Here is a 12,556-nt window from a genome sequence, read left to right as displayed (position 1 = left end):
ATTTTGGAATTCTTCCAAGGCTTTTTTTTTTCTTCTTCGGACAAGGCTTTGACTTGATCTCCTTCTCTTCTAGTCAATTTGAGTTGTGGTTCACTAGTAAAACCACTAACAAAACCCCACAATTTTTTTCCTTTGATATGATTCTCCATAGCCGTCGCCCACATCAAGTAGTTGTTTTCATTGAGTTTGTAGGTGATGACGGTGGCGAACTCTCTTTCTCCCATAATGAATACTTGAATTTAGACTAGAGGAGATAGGGAATGATCAATGATCGAAGAACACTTCCTTCACAAGATTCTCCTTCTTTCAAGAACCTCGCTCTGATACCATGTAATGAAACAAGGTACAATGGAACAATAGGGAAACAAACACAATGCCAACAAAGGGCTTTAATAAACTCACTTAAAGTTGGTCACTAATGGACCAAATACAATCTCAAAAGAGATAAAAATACCAAACACCACAAGAGGCATACAAGCCTATAAGATGGGAAAAAACTCTAGAGAAAACCCTCAAATGCTTCTAAAAGCATTGAGGAATAACAAGGGAGTGAGGCTCTATTTATAAAGCCTCACTCCAACACATGGGAGGCAATCCAGCTCTTTGGATTGCCTTCCAACAGTCATTATTATGACTGTTGGGTGGCAATCCAACGTCTAGTTGGACTGCTGCCCAACAGTCATATTTTGACTGTTGTGCACAACAGTCATATTTTTTACTGTTGTGCATAAGCTGTACAGTTTATTTATTATAATGTTAAATTACATTTCAGTTCCTAGTGGACTGTACTATATGATAAAAGACAAAAATACCCTTATCGGGTATTTGGATACAATTTTATTTTTAACACTTATGGGCAAGCACACACACATAAAAATAAATGTTTATATTGCTGGAAAATGCTTAAGAAAAGCATTACTAAAATATGGAAAAGACCCCATATTTATAGAGATTACAAACCACACAAGGGGATAGCCAACTAGTTGTTGGGCTATGTCACATAGGTGCGGGTGCGGGTGCGGGTGCGGATGTGGATATGGGTGCAGATGTGGCGATGCGGCACTTTAAAAAAACTTGGGTGTGGGGAGGGGTGAATATATATATCACATAGGTGAGGGTGCGGGTGTGGATATGGGTGCAGATGTGGCGATGCAGCACTTTAAAAAAACTTGGGTGTGGGGGTGTGGGGAGGGGTGAATATATATATATATATATATATATATATATATATATATTAACAGTTTTAAGTTAACACTAAGTGTGTGTGTGTGTGCATTTATGTATTTATATATATAATATAGATAAAACTGGACTTGGTTAGGGTTAACTGAATCTACTTTTGGACAGAAATGGACCTCAGTGTGGTTAACTTCACTTGACACAAAGGACGCTGTGTTCAAATGTCTCGCCCGCATGGTGCGGGTGCGATGCAAGAGCAGTGCCCTGTTAGAAGAGTCTGTGTTACATAGCCATTGGGCTAGTCCAATGGCTAGTTTGTCTAGCTGTTGGAGTTGTCCCAATGGCTAGAACAAGAATAAAAAAAGAAAACAAAAGAACAAAAGTGCCCTTAATGGGCACTACCTATTACATATGAGGAAAATAACCAAAATGCCCCTAATGGGCATAACCTATTACATATACAAATCAGTAAAATATATATATATATATATATATATATATATATACAACTTTAACACATGTGACATGGACATACTTAAGTCAGTCCCTTCCTCAATCACTACTGAAAGAAATGTAACTTCCGATGGCCAATTCATGGCCAAGGACAATAGATAAAAGAGAATGATAAAGAAAGACAAGACAAGAGAACGGGCACCGAGACCACTACACAGCCATCCCATGGGTAATCTTACATCTAAAACTTATTCTCCAAAAATGGAATTGCATGCTTCACTCAAAAAAGAAAAAAAAAAGGTTGCAGGTGGACCACAAGGAAACCTAAGAAAATGTTTAAACATAAATTATATATCCTAGATGAATAGATGATGACACCATCACCCCCTTTTAGGAAGCCAGCATAAGAATACCAGTAAATGCAATAATGATAAACGTATTAAAAGGTGTACACCTCAAAGATATTTGATTACTATGAGCTCATGTCACTAAGAAGAGCAAGAGCTAGAAGAAGAATAAGCCTCTCTTTACTCTAGACATAGTTGGCCAACTCACTAAGTCAAACCATTTGACTCGGTGACTCAGTCTGAGTTGGCACCCAATCGAGTCGCAGTTTGAGACTAAACCAGTTTTGTCTGAAACTCAGCTCCAACTTGCTCTAAACCAGTCAACTCGGCCGAGTTCCAAGTTGATCAAGAACCAGTCAAGTTGAGCAGGTGCTCCACTTTTGTTTTCTAAAGCTGGATTAAAAAAGGAAAGTGGAAGAAGGGTGTCCATTGAGCTCTCTTATGCTTACTGTGTCTTTTTTTTCCAAAACAAAACAATTAATTGCTATTTATTGCCTTCTCCTTCCTATATCTTTTTTTATGACGAGGAACCCTGGCTGAGGAGAGGGAAAACTTTGGGTGGGACCCCACGACCACTTTACCTTACGTGTCCCACCTCTGAAAGCTACGGGAAGTCAGGGACACCCATGCGCTAGCAGGGTTTGATCATGTAGCCTTTGAGAAGAGGTAATTAAGACAAGCATAGGTTATTAAGGCAAGTACAATTACTGGCTTGGACAGCCGTTGAGAAGAAATACGCATTAAAGAAAAAAAGGTAGCAATCATATTTAATTTCCACTTAACTATGCTGCAGTTTTCAGTTAAAATTGCCAAAATGAAATTGATGTTGCTGATAAAATCAAAATAAATTTAATTTATGATGTTTTAAAGAATTCTTTATTAGTTTTTAAAATTTTATTGCCATTTTTAAGGATGCTAAAGATAGGAGTTAGGCTCCAAGTCTATTTTTCATTCTAATTGCAATTGTTCATTATGCTAATTGTATTTTTTATTTTCTTATGTTCTTTTAATTTTTTGAACATTTTAATCTTTTTATTTTTTTAAAAATATAATTAAAAATCCAAGTCATTCAAGTTGACGTGCTAAGTCACGAGTTAGACCCCAAACGGTTTTGCTCGGATCACAAGGTGAGCCAATGATGACTCCTGAAACATTGAACTATGCACTTTCAAGTAACTTTCTGTATTTCTTTTGTTTTCAATTGCACAGGTCTGAATACAGTTTCTAAAGGTCCTTCATATTATTTAGAAAGTAATAATCCTGTTTCATGTGTTATTTGTTTAATTTTGGCAATTTAAGAAAAATATGAGATCCAGCATAAGTAAATAAGTACCGAGCAAAAAGCATAAGAGGATCAAAATTCTTCACTTTTGTCTAGGCTGTTGTATTTTCTATTATTTTTCATCCTCCACACTGTACATATGCTATGTTGGAAAATGCACGAAATGCAGATACATCACTTAAATAAAATATGATGAATACAAATCAATGTATTGCCAAATAGGCATTGTACTCTATAGGCCCGGAGGCAGTGATAAATGGGCAAGGGTTGCTAGGTCGTCGTCCGGAAGCGACGTGTCACACCGGCGCCCGGGTGTGGTGTCAAATAGGCAAGGGTTCCCTCACTTTGTTGGACGGGTGGGGGTAAAAAGTTAGTCCAAGACCATAAAATTAGGTTAGCCACTTGGAACATAGGATCTTTAACTGGTAAGTTGGTAGAGTTAGTAGATGTTATGTGTAGGAGAAATATTGATATTTTATGTCTACAAGAGACCAAATGGGTAGGTGAGAAAGCAAAAGTGATAGAACTTTGGGGATATAAGATTTGATATACAGGAATAAATAGGAATAGGAATCGAGTAGGGATTGTTATGAGTCGTGAGTTTATAGATAATGTAGTTGAGGTCCGTAGGAAGAGTGATAGGATTTTACTTATTAAATTAGTATTAGGTACGGATATTATTAATATTATTAGTGTTTATGCACCTCAAGTAGGTTTAGATGATTCCATTAAGTGTCAATTTTGGGAAGATTTAGATGAAGTAGTACAAGGGATATCTTATGGAGAAAAGCTTTTCATCGGCGGTGACCTTAATGGGCATGTAGGCATTAGTAGGGATGGATTTGAGAGTATCCATGGAGGCTATGGTATAGGAGAAAGAAACGAAAGTGGAGAAAGGATTTTAGATTTTGGTTTGTCCTATGATATGATCTTAGCAAACACTTGGTTTAGAAAGAGGGAGTCTCACCTAGTAACATTTAAAAGTGGGGTTAATACGAGTCAGATAGATTTTTTCCTACTTAGAAAGAGAGATAGGGTTGTTGCATCGATTGTAAGGTTATACCGGGAGAAAGTGTAGCTACACAACATAGAGTCTTAATTTTAGATCTTAGAATTAGACAATGCCGCAAAAGGGATAGACATAGGATAGATCCTAGAATTAAGTGGTGGGCACTGAAAGGAGCTAAACAAGGAATGTTTGTAGAGCGGGTAGTTAAGGAAGTTGACTGGTGTTTCGAGGAGGATTCAGAATCTATGTGGAATAAGATAGCGGGTGGCATGAGAAAGGTGGCTAAGGAGGTATTGGGTGAGTCTAAAGGCGGTGCACCGCTAGGTAAGGATACATCGTGGTGGAACGAGGATGTCAAATTAGCTATTAAGGTTAAAAGAGAGTGTTATAGAAATCTAAGTAAAAGTCGTGATAATGAAAATTTGGAGAAGTATATGATAGCAAAGAAGGAAGCTAAAAAAGTAGTTCGGAACGCGAGGGATAAGGTATATAAGGAGGTTTATGACAAGTTGGATACCAAAGAGGGCGAGAAGGATATTTATAGGCTTGCAAAGATGAGAGATAGGAAATCGAGGGATCTGAGTATGGTTAGATGTATCAAAGATGAAACGCAAAGGGTTTTAGTCAAAGATGAGGAGATTAAGGAGAGATGCAAAGATTATTTTGATAAGCTATTTAATGAAAGTCATGCTCAGGATCTTGGAGACTTTTCCATTCCTTTTCATGAGATGAATCGTGACTTCATGCGCAAGATTCAAAAGAAAGAAATTGCAGACGTTTTGAAGAAAATGAAATCAAGAAGGGCAGTTGACCCAGATGGTATACCTATCGAGGCTTGGAAATGCTTGGGAGAGAAAGGTTTAGAATGGTTGACAAATCTTTTTAACAAGATTTGGGGGACAAATAAGATGCCTAATGAGTGGAGGAAGAGTACTTTGGTGCCTCTATATAAGAATAAGGGTGATATACAAGATTGCACAAACTAGCGTGGTATAAAACTCATGAGTCATACTATGAAACTTTGGGAGAAGGTGATTGAATCTAGGCTGAGGAAGGTTGTCATGATATCGGAGAATCAATTTGGTTTTATGCCTGGAAGATCAACTATGGAAGCTATACATCTTCTTAGACAACTTATTGAGAGAAATAGAGAGAGGAACAAAGATTTGCATATGGTTTTTATTGATTTAAAGAAGGCTTACGATAGAGTACCTAGGGACGTTCTCTGGTGGACAATGATGAAGAAAGGTGTTTCTCTCAAGTACATTAATATAATTAAAGATATGTATGAAGGAGTAGTAACCAATGTCTGCACTTGTGGAGGGGTGACAACCAATTTTCCTATAACGGTTGGGTTACATCAAGGATTTGCTTTAAGCCCTTTCCTATTTGCTATAGTGATGGATGAGCTTACGAGATCAATTCAAGAAAATGTGTCGTGGTGTATGTTGTTTGCTGATGATATTGTTTTGATTGATGAGTCTAGAGCTGGGGTTAATGCTAAGTTAGAATTATAGAGACAGACATTGGAAGCAAGAGGTTTTAAGTTGAGTAAGAATAAGGCAAAATACATGGAATGTTGATTTAGTAAGCAACGAAGTAGTGATGGGAGTGTAGTGAAGCTTGGTGAGCAAGAAATATTGGTGGATGATTCTTTCAAATATTTGGGATCTATCATTCAAAAGTATGGAGAAATTGATGGAGATGTAAATCATAGGATAAAGGTTGGGTGGATGAAATGGAAGAGTACAACTGGAGTGTTGTGCGATCGTAGAATGTCATTGCGGTTGAAGGGAAAGTTTTATAGGACAACTATTAGGCTCGCCTTACTATATAGTACGGAATGTTGGGCTGCCAAGAGACATCATATTCAAAAAATGAGTGTAGCTGAGATGCGTATGCTGAGATGGATGTGTGAAAATACAATAAAAGATAAGATTCGGAACGAGGAGATACGTAAGAAGGTAGGCATTGCACCCATTGAAAATAAGATGAGAGAGAATCGTTTACGGTGGTTTGGACATATTCGACGAAGGCCTAATGATGCTCCAGTTAGAAGGATGGAGAAATGGGAAAATATATTAGTTAAAAGAGGTCCGGGTAGGCCTAGAAAGACATGGATGGAGGTGATAGGAAAGGATATGAATGCTTGGAACCTCACCGAGGACATGGCATTGGATAGAAATGAATGGAGGAGAATGATTCATGTGGAAGACCCAGAATGATTTTCTTTGTTGGTTCATATCGCCGACCCCAATTGTTTTGGGATGAAGGCGTAGTTGTTGTTGTTGTTGTTGTTTTACAAATCAATGGCTGCGTAGAATTATCATGCCAGTGTAACAAAATAAATTTGCATCTTGCGATTCTTAAACTAACTCATCAAAATTTGAACAACCAACAACGAAAATAAGTATCAACAAAAAGGAGATTATCAGCAGAAGAATCCTCCAATCACAAAAATAAAATAAGAAAACATCCACAAAGAATGCACAGAAGCTAGCCAAAGCAAAGAACTAAAACACGACGCAGAATATCAAAATTCCAAATTTCCATATATTCATTTCAAGAAGGAAAAAAAAAGTTACTGCGAAAAAAAAAACTTGAAGCGAAAGGATCCTAGTTTAAACAATCAATAAGGCACAATTACTGAATAGGAAAAGAATACCAAAGGAATTCAATCTAAACTCTTGATCGCGTAATCAGACAAGTAACACACCTTCATTTCTCATACCGGAATTTATCCAAAGAAACCAGAATCTGATTTCCCTCAATCCGGCCCCGATCTTTCAGATCATCGAATTTCCCCCGACCCTGAGCCCAATCGCATCGAGAAACCACCAGATCTGCTAGTTATAGTGCCGGTGCAAAACTCAAAGGTAAGATCACGAAATTTCCAAATCCAAACGAGATAAAAAAACGCCACCAGTGCACGGCAACAGCGATCTCCGCGTCCGGATCAAAGAATCCTCCGAATTCACTTTGAGCTCGAAATTTCACCTGTGGATCTGGATTTTGTCACATCCCTAGGGCACAAAATCCATCTTTCTTGTTCTACTTCAGAGGAGGGGAAGGAAGAAGAGGGAGGAGAGGGAGTGTGAGAGGGAAGAAAGACAGAGAGAGGGAGAAAGAGTATCGAATTATGCTAAGAATATGCAGGGGCCGAGGGGGTTGCGGGACATTTATTGTGGGCCGTCTCTCTCTCTGCGTGCGTGGTTTCCTTTTGCTTCAATTTCACATCATTTTCATTAGTTCTTTCCCTCTTCTTCTTCCCCTTCCATCGTGACCCCCTTTTTGGCGATCTTGTTCGGATTTTCTATCACGCGCCAAACGCCCCTCGTGGAAAGAGAGGGTGGGACCCGTCGGCCGTCGCAATAAAAAAAAAAAAAATCTTAACGTATTTTTAGAATTAATTTTTAAACGACCGCCAAAATAAACTTTAGTCCTTATACTATTGCCAAACCAATGTCAAAAACTTTGTCCTTCGGCAAATTTCGGCAGGAAAAAATTTAATGCGAGAATTAATATTCTTTTAGTTTTAAGAAATCTCAGAAAATATTGATATATGAAAATATATAGAGATGGGATCAAATCAGAGTGTGCTTCGACGGAATACCATCAGAGTACCTCTCTGGATGCCATTACTCTCTCTCTCTCTCTCTCTCTCTCTCTATATATATATATATATATATATGGAATTTTAAAATATCTGTTTTTTAAAGAATACATCGGTCCTTTAAGAAAAATCATGGTGATATTTGTGACCCTCGTTCTGATTAGGCTGGACCCAGTAACTCAAAAAAAATATTTGAAAAGCAAGTTGGGGTTAGCCAAACCCCTACCAGGTTTCATTAAAGATAAATAATTTCAGTACTCTATATTTCTTTCCTTATAGGGAAACAGTCGGGGGATCATCTTTCCATGATTTCTGGATTCCCCTTTAACCAATTTGGCAAGGTATCTAGATATCATATTGGATCTATATATGGTTTTTTTTATACAAATTTTAAAATTGTACAAAATAGAAATCAAAGCTGACGGAATACTTCTGATATGGAATTAAACTCCATGAAATTGATTGATCTCATTGAGCGATGGGCCCTTTCGGCACCCCAAGCCCCTAATTTTCCATGATGTGATCTTCATTGGATGGGGTAAGGGTGAACTATTATGTTGAGGACCTGCTGTTCGGTCCTCCAATTCTACGTTAGAGTGAGCGAGTTCATATGCCTCTTCTTCCCTATACGGGGGTCTCCCGGCCGCACACACCGGTTCTATAGCCATGGTGATACCTGCAGTGGGCTCCACGAGGGGTTTCAGGCTCTTGAGGACCTTGCGAGTAGGGATTCCTTTCTTCTTGAAGGGGTTGTGAAGACCCTTGGAGAGAGACCCCTGTTCTCTTTGCTTGTCGCCCCCTTTGCTAGGCCCCTTAAGAACAGATTTGGATCAGTTCTGAATGTTCAAATCCTGGAGGATCGGATCTGTTCCTGGAGATGAGACCCGGGTCCGCTTAGGGGAAGAATCTCCCTGAGCCACATTGGAACCCTAGGGGTGTCCGATTGGTTCCCAACCAGTTGTCCCTCCCTGACTTCCTGAATACCAAGAAGAGAAGGTGGTAGGGGTACCTCATGAAAGAGCCCTTGATTGGGGTACCTAAGAAAGTCGTTGCAGTTCTCGTCTGTGGACGGTTGGGGCAGGGTGAGGCCAGCCTGGCCTTAGTGCATGCATGTGATTGTTGCAAAAATTTTCTTTTTTTCTTTTGACGGGAAAGAGAAGAACTCTCGCAATGTCCACTTGACGTTTTGAAAAATTGCTCGCCTCCATTTTTAGAAAAATGCAAAAAAATTGGGAGACAGAGCTTGCTCGTCAGTATAAGGTTCAATCATTCCTGACACCTTCACCAGGGGTAATCGAACCAAGGATCGAATTTATGTCTTTGCTTTGCCAAAATTTGCTTAAGAAATTATTTTAAGCCCTAAATGCACATTGAATCAGGATTGTGCTATGAATTTAAACTTGAAAATATGTATGCGTTTGGAAATGCTTCAGAAATTTGGATTTTCCAAGTGATTTTGAAATAGATTTGAAAATATCCTTTAAGGGATGACTTTGAAGTTTAGAAATCGATTTTGCATTGAGAAATTGAAATAAAAGATCTTAAAATTGAATCTAAAGTTAAGTTTTGAAATCTGAAATCTGAATTGATTTGAAATAAAAAATCGAATTTGGAGTTTTATTTCTGAATTGATAATTGAATTCAGAAATCAAACTTAGAATTTTGAAATTGACATCTAAAATGGAAATCAGAGTTTGAAATTAAATTTGTTTTCGAAATGGAATTCGAAATTGAATTTTAAACTGAAAATGACAAAATGGATATAAAGATTTTGAAATAAATTCAAAGTCAAATTTCAAAATTTGAAATTTAAGTTGATTGAAATTAAAAAATCGAATTTGAAATTGGTTTTGTAATTTGGAATTGAATTCAGAAATCAGATTTGAAAATTTGCATTTTATTTGAAATTTAAAATTGAAATTTGAAAATCAGAATTAGATTTGAAATTGAAGAATTTTGAGATTGGAAATGTAATTGAATTTGAAATTTAAAATAAAGAAATTGAAATTGAAATTTTGGAAATAAAATTAAAATTTAGAATTGAAAATTCAAAGTTGAGATTCAAAGTTTAATTTAAAATAAAACTTGAGAATTGGAAATGAAATTCAAAATTAAGAATTGAAATTTTAGAATTGAATTTGAAATGAAAATAGAATTCAAAATTTGGAATTTTGAAAGAAATAAAGAATTGAATTTGATATTTGAAATTAAAATGAAATTCAAAATTGAAATTTGAAATTTAAAAAAGGGAAAGTTAGAAATTTAAATTGAAAATTGGAAATTGGAAATTGAAAATTGGAAATTAGAAATTTGAAAATAGATATTTGAAATAGGATTTGAAATTGAATGAAATTGAAAATGAAATTTGAAAAATAACTTTTAATTGAATAATGGAAATCAAAAATGACTTTGAAATTTTAAATAAAAATTGTTTTTGAAAATAATTTCAAAAATCACTTAAAATTTTGAAAATAACTTGAATAATAATTTGAAAAAATGATGCAATTCTATCTTAAATGATGAATATGCTATTTTTTTGAAAATTTATTTGAATTTCAAGGAGAATTTCATACTTTATAGAATTAAAAACAAGATTAATTTTTATATATTCATGACTAGGGCCACAAATATACTTTAAATTAATCTTTATTTAAAATTTTAATAAAGAATTTTATTTTATGCCCTTATATAATTAAAATTAATTAATTTTTAACATATTCATGACTAGGGCCACAAATATATTTTAAATTAATTTTTATTTTAACTCAAATAAAGGAAGAGAAGGAAATTATGAAAGAAATGATGATTTTTAAAAATGACCTAAAAGTGTAGGTCAAAATTTTATTTAATAAAGAATAATAATTTAAGTATTATTCATATTCTGACTAGGGTCAAAAATACAAACTTTACTTAGCATTATTTATCCTTTATTAGATAGTGCACATGTCATTCGTGTTTTTCATAGTGTATTTAGAAATAAAGAAAAATAAAATGTAAGGAATTAACATGAAATTGATTTATATGCTCATTCATTCTAAAATAAGCATAAAAATAAAATTCTCATTAATACAATTATTACAACCCTTTAATTAATTACAATTATTGAAAAGAAAGAAAAAAAATCCTGCAAAATGAGTAAACATGTTGGAAATAAATGTAGGCATTTATGGATTTTCTTCAATTAATGAAAAATTGAGAAAATTCCTTATTTTAGTCTTTTCATGCTCCAAAAAATAAAGGAAAAATCCATAAACATGTTATAAATTTATAAAAAATGATGTGAAGTTTTCTAATAACCTAAAAAGTATTCTAGAATAAAAAAATGCAGAAAAAGATTGGAGAAAAACCAAAATTTAGGTTTTTATTCAATTAAAACAAGATAATTCAAAATCAAGATATGAAAATCGATATTGTCAGAGTATTTCGAATAAATGGAAGCCTAAAACAACTCAAATTAAACTGAAAATGATTCCATGGATTTCTACTTATTAAATAAACATTTTTCTTTTACAGATCTTGAAAATCATTTTTAAAACTCAAGATATGATTGAAACATTGAGAAATAAATTTTGAAATCAGGAAATTGAGTTTTGACAGACAAGTTTCTGTAAATTTGAAGTTTCAGAGACTAAACTGATTCAATTTCTTCCAAATTTGTGAGAGAATTTGCTCAATTCAACCATGAAACATTTCCTATTGACAGAATTAAAAAATGAATCTTGGTTTGGAAATGGTGACTTCGAAAAGTCATTATTCCATTTAAAGAATTGAACCTGTTACAGAAATTAGAATTCTGTAACTAGTTCTGATTTTTGACAGATTTGAAATATCAAAACAGCATAAAAGTTTATAAAATTTGATAAGAAAAAATTAGACAAAAATTGGAGAATAATGGTTTTTACAGATTTCAAAAATAATTCTTCATTAGAGAGGTCACATCCAATCAAGTTGAGATAAAATTTAAGAAATGCTAAATGAGGCAAAATGATAGGGTTATGATTTTCGACCAGAATCAAATATGAAAAAACTATAAAAGTTTCTGAAATTTCGTAGAGACAAACTAGACATTCAGACAAGAAATTTTCAATTTATAGATCTAAAAAATGATTTCCCTTTAGGGAGATTCAACCCAAACAAATTGGGTTAAAACCTGTGAAGGAAAATCAACAGGATTCTGGTTTTTTATCCAAATGGCTAATGAAAAAGAAATGAAAATTGATATGCATAAACTATACGCTTTAATGAAGAATTTCCTTTTTACAGTTTTGAAAAATAATCTCTCATTGGGGAGATATGAATGCAATAAATTGATTTTAAGTCTGAGTAATGCCTGAAATTGCAAATAGATAGTGTCTCGACTTAAAATGCAAAAGAAATAGAAATACTCTATAGAAATATATGAAAATTTTCTGAAATGAACTAGACATGAAGATGGAGAGTATGTTTTTTATAGAACTCAAAAATGAACTCTCATTAATGAGATATGACTTTGACAAAATGGATTAAAAATCAGACCTGAAAAGTGCTATAGTATAACAAATGTGCAGTTTTTAACAAAAAAAATGAGCATGAAAACAACATAGAAATTGATAAAATTTGATGTGAACAAAATAGACTCAATGTTGGAGACATCCTTTTTTACATATTTGAAAGATCATCTCTGGTTAGGGAGA

General features: G+C 34.5%; 1 protein-coding gene across 1 annotated transcript in view; it reads right to left on the bottom strand.

Annotated features, from left to right (window-relative positions):
• The window catches only part of LOC149843143 (CMP-sialic acid transporter 5-like), a 78,684-nt gene extending 71,126 nt beyond the window's left edge, over positions 1-7,558 (bottom strand). Inside the window, exon 1 of the mRNA XM_089999617.1 lies at positions 6,987-7,558. The gene's annotated coding sequence lies outside the window, so the exon portion shown is untranslated. The remainder of the gene's footprint in view (positions 1-6,986) is intronic.
• Between the last annotated feature and the right edge of the window lie 4,998 nt (positions 7,559-12,556).

This window comes from Nuphar pumila, chromosome 3 (genome assembly GCF_984573655.1).
Source record: "Nuphar pumila chromosome 3, dmNupPumi1.hap1.1, whole genome shotgun sequence".
NCBI classification, from domain to species: domain Eukaryota; kingdom Viridiplantae; phylum Streptophyta; class Magnoliopsida; order Nymphaeales; family Nymphaeaceae; genus Nuphar; species Nuphar pumila.
Note: the sequence above shows the minus strand (reverse complement) of the source record. Positions and strands in the feature narration are given on the sequence as shown.